Genomic DNA, 17,698 nt, shown 5'->3' on the forward strand with positions numbered 1-17,698 from the left:
AATAACACAAATTCAGTATTCAAACAAGAATATCAGCGTGTACTAAACATCTAAATGTATTTCTGAGAAAGCGAACACACAAAAGTGAGAAAGATGAAAGCATGATCATATTTTTTCGTAATCGTGATCTCATGTTCTCAGACCTTCACAATGGCGTTTGTAAATAAAATGTTATACAGAACGTTAGTCTGTAAGTACGGGTAATGAAAGTGTTGCGCCATCGCTCAACGACTTTTGGCTTTAATACTAGATGCAATTAATTAAACTAAACTTTCCCTTTCGTGATACGTGGGATTAATCTGTTATGATGCAGAATGACGTTAGGCTTGAATAATTATATCATACTTCAATTATGATGATAGTTTTTGTAGCAAAGTTATTGTGTAGGATACAACCAAAATAGTGACATGAGATGACATGACGTACTTAATTCGAGTAGGGTCTTGCGAGCACTTTTAAATCGTAATTATATTACATGATTGAGTTATATTAAAGATACTGCAATGACACGCTTATAGTTTGACGTTAGAAAAAAACGTAGTCTTCTCGAGGTTTCAAGCTATCTCAATTCTAAATCATATCAAAAATGTAAAAGACTAAGCCAGTGATATTATTTTGTCTGCGTAACTTTTGCATTAAAATAGACTATTTGGAAATTGTAGCACACAATATCGTCAGACCACTTGAACTTCTAATTAAGTGATTATTTTATTATGTATTAAGAAATATACCGCGACAATGAGACGTCCCGTCTCTATTGTTTCAAAGAAGTGTCACGCGAAAGGCGTGACGATAATTCTCTTATCTCTTTGTATATTTTCAAATTCAATTCTGATAATAACACGCGTTGTATATAAGCTACGTCATGTACAGCTAATATATGAAGTGAAGGAAATTGCTTTTCGATTCGCTAATAAATATTTTGCTACGTCCCGATTTTTCCGTCCCGCGAACTTTTAATAACGAAAATAAATACACAATTGACAACACCAATAATAGTAAGGCTAATAAAAAACGGCTACCAATCAAACATAACAAATATAGGTTTATATTACGGCAACAAAAAATGGTCAATTATTTTAATAATAGGGAGGTACTTATCGATAATTGTTTTGCCGTGAGCAATATTAAGTCACTTTAACAATAGTCGGTTACAACAAAAATTAAATCGAACTGAAATAATTATGAGTATGATTGACAATACGAATAAGTCATATCACTATTTTCGGTTTTAATTATTGGTTTAACATAGCCTTGATTAAATAACACAACGAAGACATTGTGAGTATTTTAACAAAAGATTTAAAGAAACGGATATTTTCTTTAAATATATTAATATTCTTTATCGCACAACGTATGAGACTAATTCATATTTCGATGGTGAATCAGATATAATCAATGAATAGGAATAAAATAAAAAAATCTAAATAAACATTACTGAGATTTAATAAATTTGATAAATTGAAATTGTAGATTCCTTAGCTGGTATTTGTCCAGTTCGTCTATAATCAGGTTATCTCTATTATGGATCGACATTTTGAGATTGTAAACCAGAACGACCTTAGTGCAATTATCCTTAAAGTCCTCTTCAGGAGTCTTCCCAGGTATATTAAAATTGAGGACTTATAGGAGAAATATATCAGACTGTATATATGACTGATTGAACACTCATTGTGAATAACAGCATTGTTAATCTGTTTATTTGAAAAGAGCAACTATGCGAGTTTCTTGCCGTTTCATCTCGCTGGAGGCTACTTTCCGAAACGATGGTATTGACGATTCAGAAACGTTTCATTTTGAAGTTTACTTGAATAAAATACATTTGATTTGATACTTGTCTCGTTAAAATTTAAAGTACTTAATCAAATCTATACTCATTCGCTTTTTACTATCACTCTGTATTATTAAACTTAATCACTCGTTTGAAACACTAACTGGTGTTACGCATACTTTTATTAAATTACAATTTCAACACAAAGTCAACTGGCCCCCAGGCTTATTTCTCCATTCAGAATAATAATTTGATAATTATATAGGATTTAAATCTATCGAACTCGATCCCTGCACAACGCCCAGTGCTCACCTAAACGTTTAAGTAATAACAATGAATATATAATCTGTATTCATTTTAATAAATTTATCACCATTTATAAGACTACTAGTTCTCGTCCGCGGCTTCGTGTGTCTGTAGGTGGGTTGTCTTGTGCGGTCATAGATAGATATAAAAAGTAGCCTATGTCCTTTCTTGTGGTTCAAGCTTGCTTCATTTCATCAAATTCGGTTGTTTTAGCCGTAAGAGCGAAAGAGTTACTTTCGCATTTATAGTATCAGTATAGATATTCAAATATTTTGTCGCAGTCCTATGAAATTCATGCTCGTCACGCCAATAGTCTAAATTTAAAGTATTATATTTATTATTATCTTCTAAAACACGCTGCATCTTCTAGCACAAGTTATGTGTGTGTGAGTATTGTTTCAGTTAGGCATTAATAAAAAAACGTCTTCAAATTATTTACCGTGATATATATTCACCATGGTCGGCGATCACAATACATTTCATTGCACTGTTTATGTACATAAATCTATTATTCATCACCGTCATCTTTATTTCTGTGTCCTTATTCTGTTTATTTGGGTCAGTGCAGCTTATAATATTATAAGGAAAATGAAACTAGCAGAATTTACGACGTCATACAGACTGGCTTGCTTATGGATGCTTTTGCTGGTTTCCCGGAAAACATCTGTGATCGACGAGTTTCGTAATACATTGGATGCGTTTCAGAAACAATTCCTTACTCAAGTTTGATGATACCAGGTCACATTCAATTTTACTCAAAACCTTATGACATAAGTTAGATCTACCATTAGAAAATATACATTAAAAAAAAAATGTTTCTACAATATCTAAATATCCCTTGCTAATATAATATTATTATTATTAATATTATTCTAAGTTATTAATTCAAAGCTTTCAAGGTTATTCAACATAAGGTTCTCATCATAGTGCTATATAAAGTTTTAATCCAACACTTAATACTTGATAGTACGTCCGTCTGTGCTTCGCGTGGTATGTGCACAAATGCCACGCTTTACTCCGCCCGTTACGTTATTTGAAATGTCAGATTCGTGATTTTTGTCGTGAAATATTTCGTAATATATTTTGTGCAATGTTGTTGGTATATCGGTAAACCTAATTTTAAACGATCATAGATTTGTATTTCGAACAACTGTATGACTAATTTTATTTAGTTAAAACTTAAACCTACACTTGTTCTATAATTACACACAGCTTCTAAACGAAACAATGGGTTCAGCTTTATTGGATATCAATCTTGAAGGGAGATATCCTTTGTAGTAAAATTCACTAACACAGATATTAGTATTTGCCGAGATTCTCAGCTATCTAGATAATGCGGTTATAATGATAGTATTATAAGAGACGTAGAAAGTTCGCTGGATTATTTAAATGAGGTCACCGTCATTTGATTCGCTTACATTATTCATAGCTAAAATAAATAGAGCAATGCGAATTTTATCTTAGTATTGAAAATTAAATGCACCATGAGACTAGACGATTCGATATTATGGCTTACCGTGGAGCGGTACAACAGCAATCTTCAATTTAATGCCAATATAACAGTTTCATGGTCTAAAAATCTTAGCAATTCGTGTGAATTAGCAAATTGGAACGATCTTTAAGGAATGTATAATCCCTTTAAGCATGACTTATATCTAGTCGTAGTAACTGTGATATCAGCCCGTAAGTACTTCATCTCATTATAAATAAATTTTTGGGCTTATATCACGCTGCTGTTTGATGCAGTTTAGTCTACATAAATGTGTATAATACATATTTATATGTTCCTGGGTCCTTACGATGGATTAAGATCCATGTATTCTATCTTATATGTATTTATGTATTGTATATTAGCTCGTTTATTTATTGTTTGAACTCGTTTTCTAATCGAATGGATAGTGTTGAAGTCGTTCGAAGAATTTGCTTTTGTCACGCCTGACCTTGTGTTGCGGAAGAAATGTATATGAATCGTATTACCTTATCTACTTCTTGTATTTCAACACAGCTTTCAATCACATTATTATAGTTTTGTATATATTTGTCTATTCGCTTTGACGTAGCAAATTGACTTATATGTTTTGTTAAATCTCTTATAGTGATTCGTATAAAGAAAAACTCAACATTTTTCATTATTTGTCAGAAATGACTGTTTCTCCTGTCATTTGAAGAGCTCTGTTTAAAACATAATCAATTGCTATAAGTAACTAATCATGTAGTTGAAATCTAACCTCTAAATTAACAACTGTACTACGGTACAGACGATGTTGTTTTGATATTCTTAATTTATTGTTAATTATTAATTTGAAATTAACTATTTTTTTTACATTGACAGGAAGTATAATATAATAAAGGAGATAGCATTAGCATTAGCAGCCCGTAAATGTCCCACTGCTAACATAAAAGCCTCCTCTCCCTTTGAGGAGAAGGTTTGGAGCATATTCCACCACGCTGCTCCAATGCGGGTTGGCGGAATACACATGTGGCAGAATTTCGTTGAAATTAGACACATGCAGGTTTCCTCACGATGTTTTCCTTCACCGCCGAGAACGAGATGAATTATAAACACAAATTAAGCACATGAAATTTCAGTGGGTTTGAACCCGAAATCATCGGTTAAGATGCTCGCGTTCTAACCACTGGGCCATCTCGGCTCATAAAGGAGATAAATCATGTAAATCCTAGACTTCAGCTAGAGAATATTTAATTTGAATGTTCTCGCTTTAATAACAAAATGATTAGCAACACTTCACAAACTAAACAACATAAGCTTAACCAGGTTTTTGTTATTTATTACTAACTGTGACATCAACTACGAATTTTTCGTAGTCACGAATTATTTGCACAATATTTCATCACTATATTTATTCTTACCATTGAGAACTGAAAGCATCTAAGATAATATGTTTATATATTATAACATACTAGCTGTGACAAAAAACCATCTCCTGTTTTAACCGCTAAAGGGGTTTGATTTCTAAAGTTACAGTATTAATACACCTATACACCGTCTGTAGAGCATTCATTTTAAATTTCAAGTCTCTTACTTAAAAAATATAAGACTTTCATACAAACTTCCAACCCCTTTTACCCCCTTAAGGGTGCAGTTTCGTAAAATCCATTTAGCGGATGACCCTATAAGGAACCTGTCAAATTTCAAGATTGTGGGTAGTTTCTGAGTTTTCGTGATTACTTAATGAGTGGTATTTTTATATTTTCGTATTAATTTTAATCTGAAATTATTTATTTTTAGCATTCCAAGTTATAAGAAAAATAAAATCAATGGTTATATATTTCACAATGATTATAATCGGCTTAAGTCGAAAAAAACTGAACGAGCGATTCGTTGGTCGTTCAATTTATTTTCAAAGACTTATCATTCAGATAATAGCTTTTTCCATTCAAAATGTTTTACCATCTATTTATTTTTTAACGGTTCATCCTTGACTTTTACGGATAATATTAGCATTTATTCGTGAACAACAGAGTATACGATTTGTGACCGTAATACAAAAACTCTTTGGTCACGAACTTTTTAAATTTTAATGCATACTACAGCCTTGAATACTTGTATTACGAAGCTATTGTCTTGTACGTTTGTTGAAACATTTCTATGATAAATTGTGGTGTTCTTTCAAAACGTAATATGAAATTCTATGATTTATCGACCTCTTCCTTCTTACTTTAATAACTGTGCCCACATTGAAACGTCAAAATTGCCGCCAAAAAATACGACCTTTCTTAAAGGGCAAAGATATTTTTTACACAGCCTAGACGTTAAAAACATCGTTATAATTTTAAATGGAATAGTTTCAATAACATTACTAAAAGTACATACTACAGGGACAATTCTCCGGATCCACGGTCCGTTGCTCTCATCTGCACAATTGTTGAAATAAGGTGTATGTTTGTTGCATTATCGACCTTATTGCCTCGATATAAAAACTATGTGTTACTTACAAGAGGTTTAATGCTAACCGAGGTTGTCCTAACACCTTGACGTTTGATTTGAACTGAATCGGTTTCCGTAAAATCGGAAATTTAATTAAACATAGTTTCATAAAATGCAGATCTTGAGAATTGAATATGAGTATTTGTAAGTCATAGACCATTTTCATATTAAAACGATTGACAAAAACATAACTGTTTCTCAATTTTTCTTGAGAGTATTAAAAAGTTTTTTTTTATTTTTGTCTTTCACTGTCTGTGGCAGTCTATTTTCTCCGAATCCACTGGAAATATTTTAAGTTTGGCCTAAACATTGAATCGTTGTTATTGTTGCTACACCTGCTGATGTATGTTTTTCATATGGTCAGTTCTCACGAACCAGTAGCAAATATGTCGTTTTAAATGTGGTAGGATTTTATCTCGAATCATGGAATTTATTTCAAGCTGGACGTCTTTGACCTACAACATTTTGCATCATTCTCGGATTATTATGTAAAATACCTGTTTTAAATAACAATATTTGCAAGTCGATAGCTGACATATTTTTATAAATATAAAGTTGATCGTATACAATAATTTCATAAAATTATCAATAATAATTAAATTAGTGTTTTGCTTACAATATACTAAATCAATTGACTTAAAATGTCCGCATTGTGACAGTTTACATTTGCAAAAAAAATTTCAAATACATATGTCGTATGTATTATATAAATAATTATATATTTACTCTAGAACAAACTTTCTTAAATGCTTCTAGCACACCAAAGTGTATGCAGATACACAGTGATGTCTACGAACCTTATTTTTATACCAACTTGACAACCAGAAATTCCATTTTCAAATAAGTATTTCAGTTCATAATACCAAAATTATATTGGAACGAAAATAAATTAAATCCTAGTTAATAATAAATAAATCGTGTATGGGGAGCTTTAATCTGTACCCCAAGTACGGTACGGTCAATTAAAATGAACGCGATAAACGGTACGAAGGCGATACTGTCGTAATATTGACACGGCCACTGCCTACGCTTCGGATAAAATAAAATACATTTATCGCCTGATTTACTCAGTTTTTATATTAAAAATGACAAACGATAAATATGACGGGATATCATAAAAAATATATTTTAAATCTCGTTGATTGTTATTGATAAAAATAATTAATAATTATAAACCACTCGCGGTTCCTATTTCTGTTTCATATTTGCATTGAAAAATGAGACAGTCCACGTTTACGTCCAGCAGGGTACTTCATCCATAGAACCCTGTCATATTTACCGATTATTTTTCAAACTGAAATTAGGTCTCTCTCTCTCTAGAAATGTAGGTTGTTATACATCAGTGCATTGTATGTGTGTAATGAGGATAAACGATCGAACACACCTGTCCAGCCAAGCGAGGACAACAAAAAGACATAGAAGCCGCTGCGTCGCGCAGGTGTGGCCGTAACTTTACATACGATTCCGTATCACGGTTGCTTTCGCTTCGCCGAGCATAATAGTTCTATTTTTAAATATACGTACGTAAAATATGAAAAATCTCTTTAGATTTAATAAATTCAATTTAGAAGCCAAGAAAAAACATAATTATAAAAGAACAATGATTACATCATTGCGTTATAATTTAAAAAGTTACAACGAACTGATTTTGTACCCAATATTATCTGTGCGATGTTCAAAACTCTTCTGAAATATAAACTCGCCGGTGGCCGTGAAATGAATAAATAAATACAGTGATATTTCCTGTTACAGCCTTTGAATCATTCCGAGGAATCGAAAACAAATACACATTTTGATTTCTCATTAATAATAATCAGTATAATTTATTTTAATAATATGTAATTTCTGATCGCACGGTTTTCATTTAGTGCTGTCTGGCAACATCGATATTATTGTTCTAGTTTTGATATTAATTAAAAATATGTTAATATTCTGTATAATGATTTTTAGACGTTTTTTTTAATATAAAAAGAATACAAGGTTTTTATTGGTTGACATAGTTCATTATCAATTTTAAGATATGGTAATTAGTCTGATCTTTGGAAGTCTAAATTTCGATCATATTTGGTTATTTTAAATTTAGTATGTTAGAGGTATGTTTCTCTAGTGTCATATATATTGTAGACAACTTTTTTTTTTGACTGCATATAAATTTGAACCGTTTTTCAAACGTTCAAACAGTTTTTCATAAAGAAAAACCTTTAAAAACGTAATGACACGATGAATATTTTCCCGGTAAGACATGTACCCCCCACTGTATTTAGTCGAGTAACAGATGATTATTAAGTGAAAAGGGAACGGATTGGCTGAAATTATTTGCACTGCATTTCATGCCTGAGCCGAGATGGCCCAGTGGTTAGAACGCGTGCATCTTAACCGATGATTTCGGGTTCAAACCCAGGCAGGCACCAGAGAATCTTCATTTGCTTAATTTGTGTTTATAATTCATCTCGTGCTCGGCGGTGAAGGAAAACATCGTGAGGAAACCAGCATGTGTCTAATTTCAACGAAATTCTGCCACATGTGTATTCCACCAACCCGCATTGGAGCAGCGTGGTGGATTATGCTCCAAACCTTCTCCACAAAAGGAGAGGAGGCCTTTAGCCCAGCAGTGGGAAATTTACAGGCTGCTAATGCTAAAAAATGCAATTTCATTGGCGCGAAAACATTTAATTCGACGAAATGCCAAAGTAGTGCACATAAGTCATACAAAGTTTGAAGTATGGATAGACCAACTTGCATACAAAAACAGTTTTAAAAGCTCTTTCTCTTTTATAAATCTATGAAATATCGATAGACGTATTAATGAATAAAACAATTCTCTTAAACTGGATAGTCTGGTTATATATACGGGCGCGGAACTGAGGCCAATTTGGTTATACGTTATTATAATAATGAGAGAATAGCCTGCAGATGCCTCACGTATAGCGATTTCATCATCGATGTTAAAGGGCCAAGCTAAATTATTCGTTTATTTTAGGTATGTATGAAATTGAACTCTCTGGTGTGTAAAATAGAATTCAAAGTGTAATGATAAGAATGGAAATGCAACGGCACGTTTTGATGTTAAAAATATCGATTGTAATGATCGATAGTTTAAATTGCATTTAGGTTGCGTGTTCCACTATTACATATCGATATGAGTATCCGAGTATTCAGTTTGGGGCTATTTAAAGTCAAATTTTATTTTCCCTAATTTATGGCAATTTGAGCCACACATTTAGTTTTTTCGTATTAAAAACATACAACACGCTTTAATATATTAGCTTATACATATAAACATTTTTGCACTTGTATGTATGTATGTGAATAAATCTTGTTTTAGTGTGTGTATACAATTTATTCAGTGTGAGTAGAAAATATATATTTTCTGTTTACAATTATTTAAAAAATAAAATCTGAAACTCATACCAACTAGAGGTATTAAGAAATCGGGTAGATATGGAATTTGCAAAGCATTTTATATTTAATCAAATTTCAATAGATATATAATAAATTCAAATCATCGACATTCGATACTTTTTGCTGTGGATGTACAGCACTAAATGTGCACTTTGACGTATTCACGACAATGACCCGCTCTGCTTGCTCTTAGAACGTGCCAAAAATTTTAAATTTACCAAATAGCCTTACTTGATACAAACTCACACAATATCCAGTTTAGCGTTATTATGATTCTGAAGATGTCGAAATATCTAGTATTGACCTTTCGAAGCTATTGTCATAACTGTGTAAATTCGTGTCATTGTCGATTATTTATAAAAAAAAAAAAACTTGAACAAATTTTAATATTTCAACGACTTAAGATAGAACAATTAATCTATAATCGATTCGATCGATTATGAGAATCTTATTTGATAGGTGTCAGAAATGAAATTATAATCCCTTTAAACATGACAATATCTTTGAACACTATTTGTAATGTCAATCATAAGCCGATTATACTAAAGAGCAACAATAACATTTTAAATATCGGTATTTATTCTAAAATTTAATTAAATAGTACCTATATATGAGTACCTTCGTTTTAATTGTTGTTTAGTTTCGTAATTTTAAAATCAGAGCATGATTTTTTTTTTTTAATTTAGAAATTCAAGGCACGCAACTACATTTCTGCGGATAAATACCCTATGTACCTATTCTGGTGAAAATATGTGATTTTAATATATAACATGAGATATAGACAAGATATTTAGATAGACGAGCTGTGATTAATATTACGAGAGATTTTTATTAAAATTTTGCTCTAATTTTAAAATATACTAAATCATTTTAGGTATGATCGTTAAACTCTTAATTAATACATATATTTATAAAAATTCATTCTATAGGTCACTCTGGCCGAGACCTCTAACTTACATAACTCATTATGAATTTTTAATCTCCGACCGGCGAAAGTAACATGACTTTGACATCGGTTATTGTAAGATTTCGATTTTCACCGTGACAGATCTTTTGAAACAGTTTAAGATTGTCATACATTAGATTTACAGCGCTTTATCGCTTGAAAATACAATATATACGCAAAATATATTTTTTTCTACGTCAATCACGTGAGAACTGAAACTGAGACTGACCAATCAACGGTAGATGGGTATATTTATATGAATTTCACTGATATTTCCCCCTTATTTTATTTAATGCTATGCAAAAGCGAAAGAATAACAGTTAGTACTATTATATGAAACTAAACAGCCTATTTAAATGCGCTTTTTAAATTAGACCTTTTTTCTTACGTAGTCCGTTTATTGAGTATATATAGATGAAGAAGTAAAGTTTAACGCGAATAAAACCTACCAGAGTGGTTAGAAATATCAAAAACGGATAACTGTCATTATATTAATAACAAACTACGTTTATAAACAAACTGGCGCCAATAGAATATATTAAGTAATTAATTGTATAAAAATAATATAAGTGCTCCTTTTAGACGGAAACGGATAAGATATTATATAATTACTTTAACGGTAAATACATAACGGTATCAAGTATGTCCAACCTCTGGTAAAATCGTATAAATTAAGTGAAATTTATAATTAAGCACTTAGGCCTGTATCGCAGTAAGTTTTCATCCTCATTGTGAGTGAAGAAAAGAATGAGGCGTGTTGTTTGTATCGCATAACATCGCTCCACAAATTTGGTGGACGGTGAGTTTTATAGAGACGCTGTGTATAATTTGTTACAAATCATGAGATGTCGTTTCACGTTGAGACCTAATTATTATTAGAGAATTTTATATTTATATTACTAATTTAGTTTCGCAATTCTATTTTATTTACATAATTTTAATAGGTTTATTATAATTTATAATTTGTGGAATAATTTGCAACCTTTATTTTCTGTTGTTTTTTTTTTTAATGAATAACATCTTGCCTCTCGCTTTACTGCAATATGTGTGGGATATTTTAAAATGGGACGGAAATGTGTAACAGGAATGTCGGGGAAGCGAGCGCTATTGGACCGCTATTGACCAATGAACGCGCGCGGTTATAGAGTTAATCATTAGATTGTACCAACTCATTTCCCTTGGTTACTAAAATTTTTTTTATGTTTCTAGTAACCAAGGTGAGATGTCAGATGATATATGCAACTACTGCAAGACTCTGTTTTTAATTTAACTAATACAACATTAAAAACGTGTTTAATTTTGGAATGTAAAAAATTTATATGCAAATTTAAATTACGATGATAATCTTTTGTTTACAAGTGCAATCAAAATTAACTTTTTTTGTTTGTATGTAGGAGTTAACCTCCGGAACTAATGATCTGACTCCAAAAAATTATTTCACTGGTAGAAAGCTACAATATTCATGAATTTTATAGAGTATAAATTATATTGATATCAAATCATTTTCTTTATTATTAAATTTAATTGATAATTAGAAAGAAACAAAACATAATGTGTTCATAATTAAAATAATTTGTAAGCACGACTTTTGTCGTAGTCTTGAGCAGTATTTGGCTGAAATGATAATACGAAAAAACTTACAAGATTCACTTCCCGGTTAGTTAAGTGTACGTACGTACAGAAAAACATATAATTAATGGCAATTATGTGCAAATATACCACTCATAATAAACTGGTCTTAATCTTTGCATGATAGTATTATTTATAAATGTCTTAAGTACCGAAATATAAAATGAACAATAAAATCAAATCGCCAATTAATTAAACAAAAAAATATATTATTAAAGTTAATTTATACAAACATGCGTTTCTTTTATCGATGTGTATACGTGTTGTTAGTTTCGTTGCTAAGATTTAATAAATAAATACGAATATATTATATTATAAGAGTACCTAAAAACTTTCATTGCTTATTTTTCCAGCAGAAAAATTAAGATTTATATACTAATCCCTACGAATATACGAGTATGATATACGTGATTGAAATAATAAAGATAAATATAAAAAAAAAAACATATACCGACCTGAGCTTCATATTTCTGAGCATAATATCACTTTTAAGAATGAAATGTCTCAAAACAAAACTTGTAAACAGAATAATTTACATTGAAGATTTATATCAATTAAAGCTACTGTACAAACCATAGCAGCTTGGAATGTCGAGAATGCTACTAGTATTTTCTCGTTTAATCGCAATTCTGATTATCTGTGAGAAGAATGTACTAGCCCTCCTGTCCAGTGAAGGCAATAAATGGCTAAACATTTATTTACATTGACTATTATATGCTTATCCAATATGATTTCTATAGCGTAAATTAGTCTACCTAATAATCATTCTTACTCTATACTCGTATCAATGGGAACAGTTATTATGTTATTGTATATTTTAAAATATTGAATCATAAAAGATTAATAAATTTAGTGGTACCCGGTGGCGGTGACGACCTCCGTGGTCGAGTAGTTTGTACACCGGTTTTCATGGGTACGCCACTCCGAGGTCCCGGGTTCGATTCCCGGCCGAGTCGATGTAGAAAAAGTTCATTAGTTTTCTATGTTGTCTTGGGTCTGGGTGTATGTGGTACCGTCGTTACTTCTGATTTTTGTTAATCGTCTATATTTCAACTCTACCACGAGAGCAGCCTTAAGCGAGAAGAAACTGCATGAAGGTCACATAGTTGCTCTTTTAAATAACCAGATTTACAATGGTGTTAGTACTCATAATTGTTCTTTAATCAGTCCCTTGTTGGAAGGCGAGCCTAAAACCAGGCGTCTTCATCCAAAAAGTATTAATTATACAAACTTAATTAACAAAAAGATTAATTCATTAATTTCGTCTAGCAACCTGTATGTGACATTTTCGTTATGAGCGATCGGATAATTAAGACTTTAAATCGTAGCAAAAATTCCCTTTCGCACATATGTTTTCGCAGTTTGGATAGCTACGTCCGAGAATATACTGGACACCTGGTTACCCTGACCAATTACTTAACAACTCGTTTCATTTGCTCAAATAAATTATGTATCTAAGCGCCAATAATTCACTAAATGACTCACACTTGGAGCCGAGACACTGAGGACATTAAAGGTTAAAGGATAGTTTTGACATTTGAAGAACCCAATATGGCGAGCGGTAACTCTTTGTTAACTATCAAATTGATTTAATGACTAATGTAAGCAAAAATTTAAACATACATTGATAGTAATTTATTTAAAAAAATAATTAATTGTTAATATCTAGAGGTACAAGTTCCACGTAGAGCCACCAAGGAGATGTAGACTCTAATGAGGGTCGGCAGATGCCTACATGTGACGTAATTACATATTTTCCTCGCGATGGTTTTCGTTCACCCCGAACACGCTTTTAATATATCAACACAAATTAAGCACGGCAGTGCAGAGGAAGAAACGCTTAAGCGCCAACATAGCACTTTTGGAAAATGAGATATAAATTATAAATACATAAAACCTATTTACACATAGTTAGTACTATTGGCAAATAAATTTTTGGTCCTTTAACATTTCTTCCTTTTCACTATTGATATAAAAAAGCCCTCAGTGTTTGCTCATATTTGAGCATGCAGTCATATGTAAACGGGTATCAGTAATTTATTCAAATAATAATCAATTTATGACTTTAAACTAACCTTTACAGTATGATGATATCAGTATACCCAGTCGTTTAAAAGAATCTGTAAAGAAAAAAACACAATTATTCTCAGGCCAATTTATGTAAGATTTTTTTTTAAAGTAAAACCAAGTCATTAAATAGAAACTAAAAGTTCTATGACGTCACATGACATTCAAGCTGAACTATGAACGTCGGGTTCAAAGAACGTACTTTATAAAGCATTCACCGCGAGTACTTTAAACATAAACAGACGCCCACAGCGGAAATCATCTTATAATATACACATCTAAATTATCCGACGTAATATACAACATGTTACTTCCATCGAAAGTGAAAATAACGAAAGTAAGAGGTGAACCGACAGGTTGATCGGCCATTTTGACAAACCTGTTGATCTAAAAATAAACAATTTTAGACTTAATGTTTTATGACGTAGGTCACAAATTCCGTCGTTCGATAAGCTGGTGCGTTGGGTGCGGCTAGGATTTGAATACCATTATCGACTACATTACTTTATTCAAAATATTATGTATGATGTGACGAGTTATCTAAGCGCGTTTATCACACACATAATGTGGAAATTACTGAAGATTAATGTTTATTATGTTAAAGAAGATATTGCATCTCAATGCACGAAGAGAAAACTAGATTGTTGATTTACAATATCATATAATTACACTTGATATAATACATTGCATGTTCAAATTTATCTTTAAGTAACATGCAAATACAAAGAAGTCTTATATCTTAGTCACAGAAATGGGTATCAATTTTTCAAGACTAAATACTGAATGGATTACACTATTTAAAAAAAATTACAAGGAAAAAAATGTCGTAAAAAATAGTTTCGCTGAACAAAAACCTCTTTGCCTCTAAACTCTTGGAACTTTTTGGATTTTCTACTACGCTGGTCGAATATAAGTTGATGACAAATGTAGCAGATTTACAATAGAACCATGATCAAGTTTTTTTTTAAATTATATAGAAAGGCGAACGGGCAAATGGACCACCTGAAGTTAAGCGAACATCATCGGCCATTGACAGACTGTAAGAAAGTACCTGTAGTTACAATGACTCACTCACCCTTCAAACCGGAACAGAACAATATTAAGCATTGTTGCTTGGTGTTAGAACGTATGATGAGTGAGCACCCAGATAAGCTTGCACTAAGCCCTACCACCAAGGTAATGAGATATTTGTCTTTCCTACCGGACGAGATAATTTCAAGCGCTGGACCAACATTACTTGTATTTCAAGGCGCGGAAGTATTGACACGGACATCAACTTCATACTTCGGCTGTTGCTGTTGTAGTAAAGGAAAACTTAATAAATTCTTAATTGCCTCAACCAGGTTAGGTCACCACTGGACCGACGAAAGTCGAAATTATAATACTAACATCTTTAGTAACTTGCCAACATCAGTATAATTGGATTTCCAGGACATCGATACCGTTCCTAATTTTCCCACCAGATAAGTGACAGAATTCGTTCTCTAATCATAATTAATGAAAAAAAAATCCTAACAAAAGCAAAAACAGATTAAAATATTTAAATTAAAACATTCACATGTTATTTCGAAATTAATTGCAACAACATTAAATAAATGTACTAAAAATTGACTCTGCGCCTCGAGCGATAGAGAGATGACAGGAACTACGTGTAACAGATAAAGCTTAACGTAATAGCTGATCTGATTACGTAAGATTTACCGCCGGACGCTAATGACAAATGCTGAGTGGAAGTTTAATGAACTGTAGTTTTTTTAGCTCACCTTGTTTTCTTGATAAGTTAATGATACAAGGAAAGCCGTCATTAGATTTTTTTTTAATATTTGCTGTTTTCTTTATTATGTCCGAAACTATAAAGCGTTTTTTCGATTAATCAACTATCGTTTCTATTTTTTTAATTAACGACGATGACGATGTTAAGCCCTTACCCTTTTTAAAAGTGCTCTAACAGGCAGTATTGAATTTTTTTACAGTAGTATACAAAATGTAAATCTACCTCCGATTCCAAATACAGATATAATAGATCCGTTCAAGATACGTGGAAAATATCAACATAGAATTTTAAAAAAGAAAAACTAACCACATTAACACGCTTCTAGTTTTTGTTCTTTAGTAACACAAACGTATTGTTTACACACAACGGGGGGTCAAAGATCCCTTAACAAATTATGATAAAGCATAATAAGTTTTGTAGTAATACAAATAAGAGTTAAATCATATCCATACGATTTATGTAACGCTGAGATCCGTGGCGTTGAACTCTATCGTACGCTCATTGAATCCTAATTAAGTGTAATTATATTACCACGTGTCACTCGTTGAATAAAAGCTTACAATAAAATCATAAGAAATACAACAAATAGTTATATAATTATTCCATTTAATTGAAATAGTATATGTATATACTATGTTTGTATGTATGTAAATGAATGTATCTTAGTTGATCGAAAAACGCATATGTATTCCACCGATCACCAAGAAACATTGTTCAGTGGTGATCAGTGACCACAAATGTTGCTAAAATGTATGACGCCGTGAACAACAGCCAGTTAAAATTATACGAAATTAAAAATAAACATTACTATGTAAATAATTTCGATTTTTAATAAACGTTTATTAGTCTAAAAGACCAATTGAAATATTTAAAACACGAATAAATAACATCTTAATTAATTACAAATAAGGTTCAAAATAGCATGCTAAATATTGTCGTTATGTTTTAAAAACTTTTGTTTAAAGTATGTACAAGCTGCGTAATCACTTTGTGGCCGTGTCGGATTGCCGTCCCGTCGACACATGATAAGGGAATAGAGATTGCATCTGTGTTTGTTGATACATAAGTCATGGATATTCATCCCAAACGTTTTTTTCTTTCGAAGTGAATTCTAAAATTAAAACACTGTGGTAACACTTGGTGGTAGGGCTTTGTGCAAGCCCGTCTGGGTAGGTACCACCCACTCTTCAGATATTCTACCGCCAAATAGCAGTACTCTGTATTGTTGTGTTCCGGTTGGAAGGGTGAGTGAGCCAGTGTAATCACAGGCACAAGGGTCATAACATCTTACTTCCCAAGGTTAAAAAAAAAACTGTAGTGCTAGCCCAGATTTGAACCCGCAATCTCTAAAGTTTCTGAAGTCAATTGGCCATATTTTGGGCCACATCGGATACTTCACTTCAAATAACATTATTCAATAAACAACGAATATTAAATTCATAAATCTTGCATCGGTTCAGTTTTCTCTCAAATTTTAAATTACACAACATTAATTAAATGGCGATAACTATATCACTTATCGATACAAAAATATCGTTACGTAATCATTGATACATGTTGTTTGTAACTCGTTTTGTAATTGCATTTTGATCACGATTTTCACGTAAGTAAAAATCTCTGCTGTATAAATTAAAACAGCACTTTTATAATCGCACGAAAACGTTTTTGGTAATATTATACGTATGCCCATGTTTTTTCATTCAAGGAAGGTAGTTTTGATGGTGGTTTATCACTGCAAGATGTATAAACCATTCATACACCGTCATTATGATGACATTCTATATTCCTTGTTTCTGCAATTTTACTGGTTCGTTCACCTTATACAGCCATAATAGCCATTCTTACAATGCCTAA

At 31.8% G+C, this 17,698-nt stretch overlaps 1 protein-coding gene across 2 annotated transcripts in view; it reads right to left on the reverse strand.

Annotated features, from left to right (window-relative positions):
* The window catches only part of LOC125069130, a 156,044-nt gene that overhangs the window by 96,938 nt on the left and 41,408 nt on the right, over window positions 1-17,698 (reverse strand). Inside the window, exon 2 of one of the 2 annotated variants that reach the window (XM_047678509.1) lies at window positions 14,079-14,123. The exons of the other annotated variant lie outside the window; for it this stretch is intronic. The gene's annotated coding sequence lies outside the window, so the exon portion shown is untranslated. The remainder of the gene's footprint in view (window positions 1-14,078; window positions 14,124-17,698) is intronic. 2 annotated transcript variants of the gene reach the window in all.

The sequence above is a fragment of the Vanessa atalanta genome, chromosome 15 (genome assembly GCF_905147765.1).
Source record: "Vanessa atalanta chromosome 15, ilVanAtal1.2, whole genome shotgun sequence".
In the NCBI taxonomy this organism is placed as follows: domain Eukaryota; kingdom Metazoa; phylum Arthropoda; class Insecta; order Lepidoptera; family Nymphalidae; genus Vanessa; species Vanessa atalanta.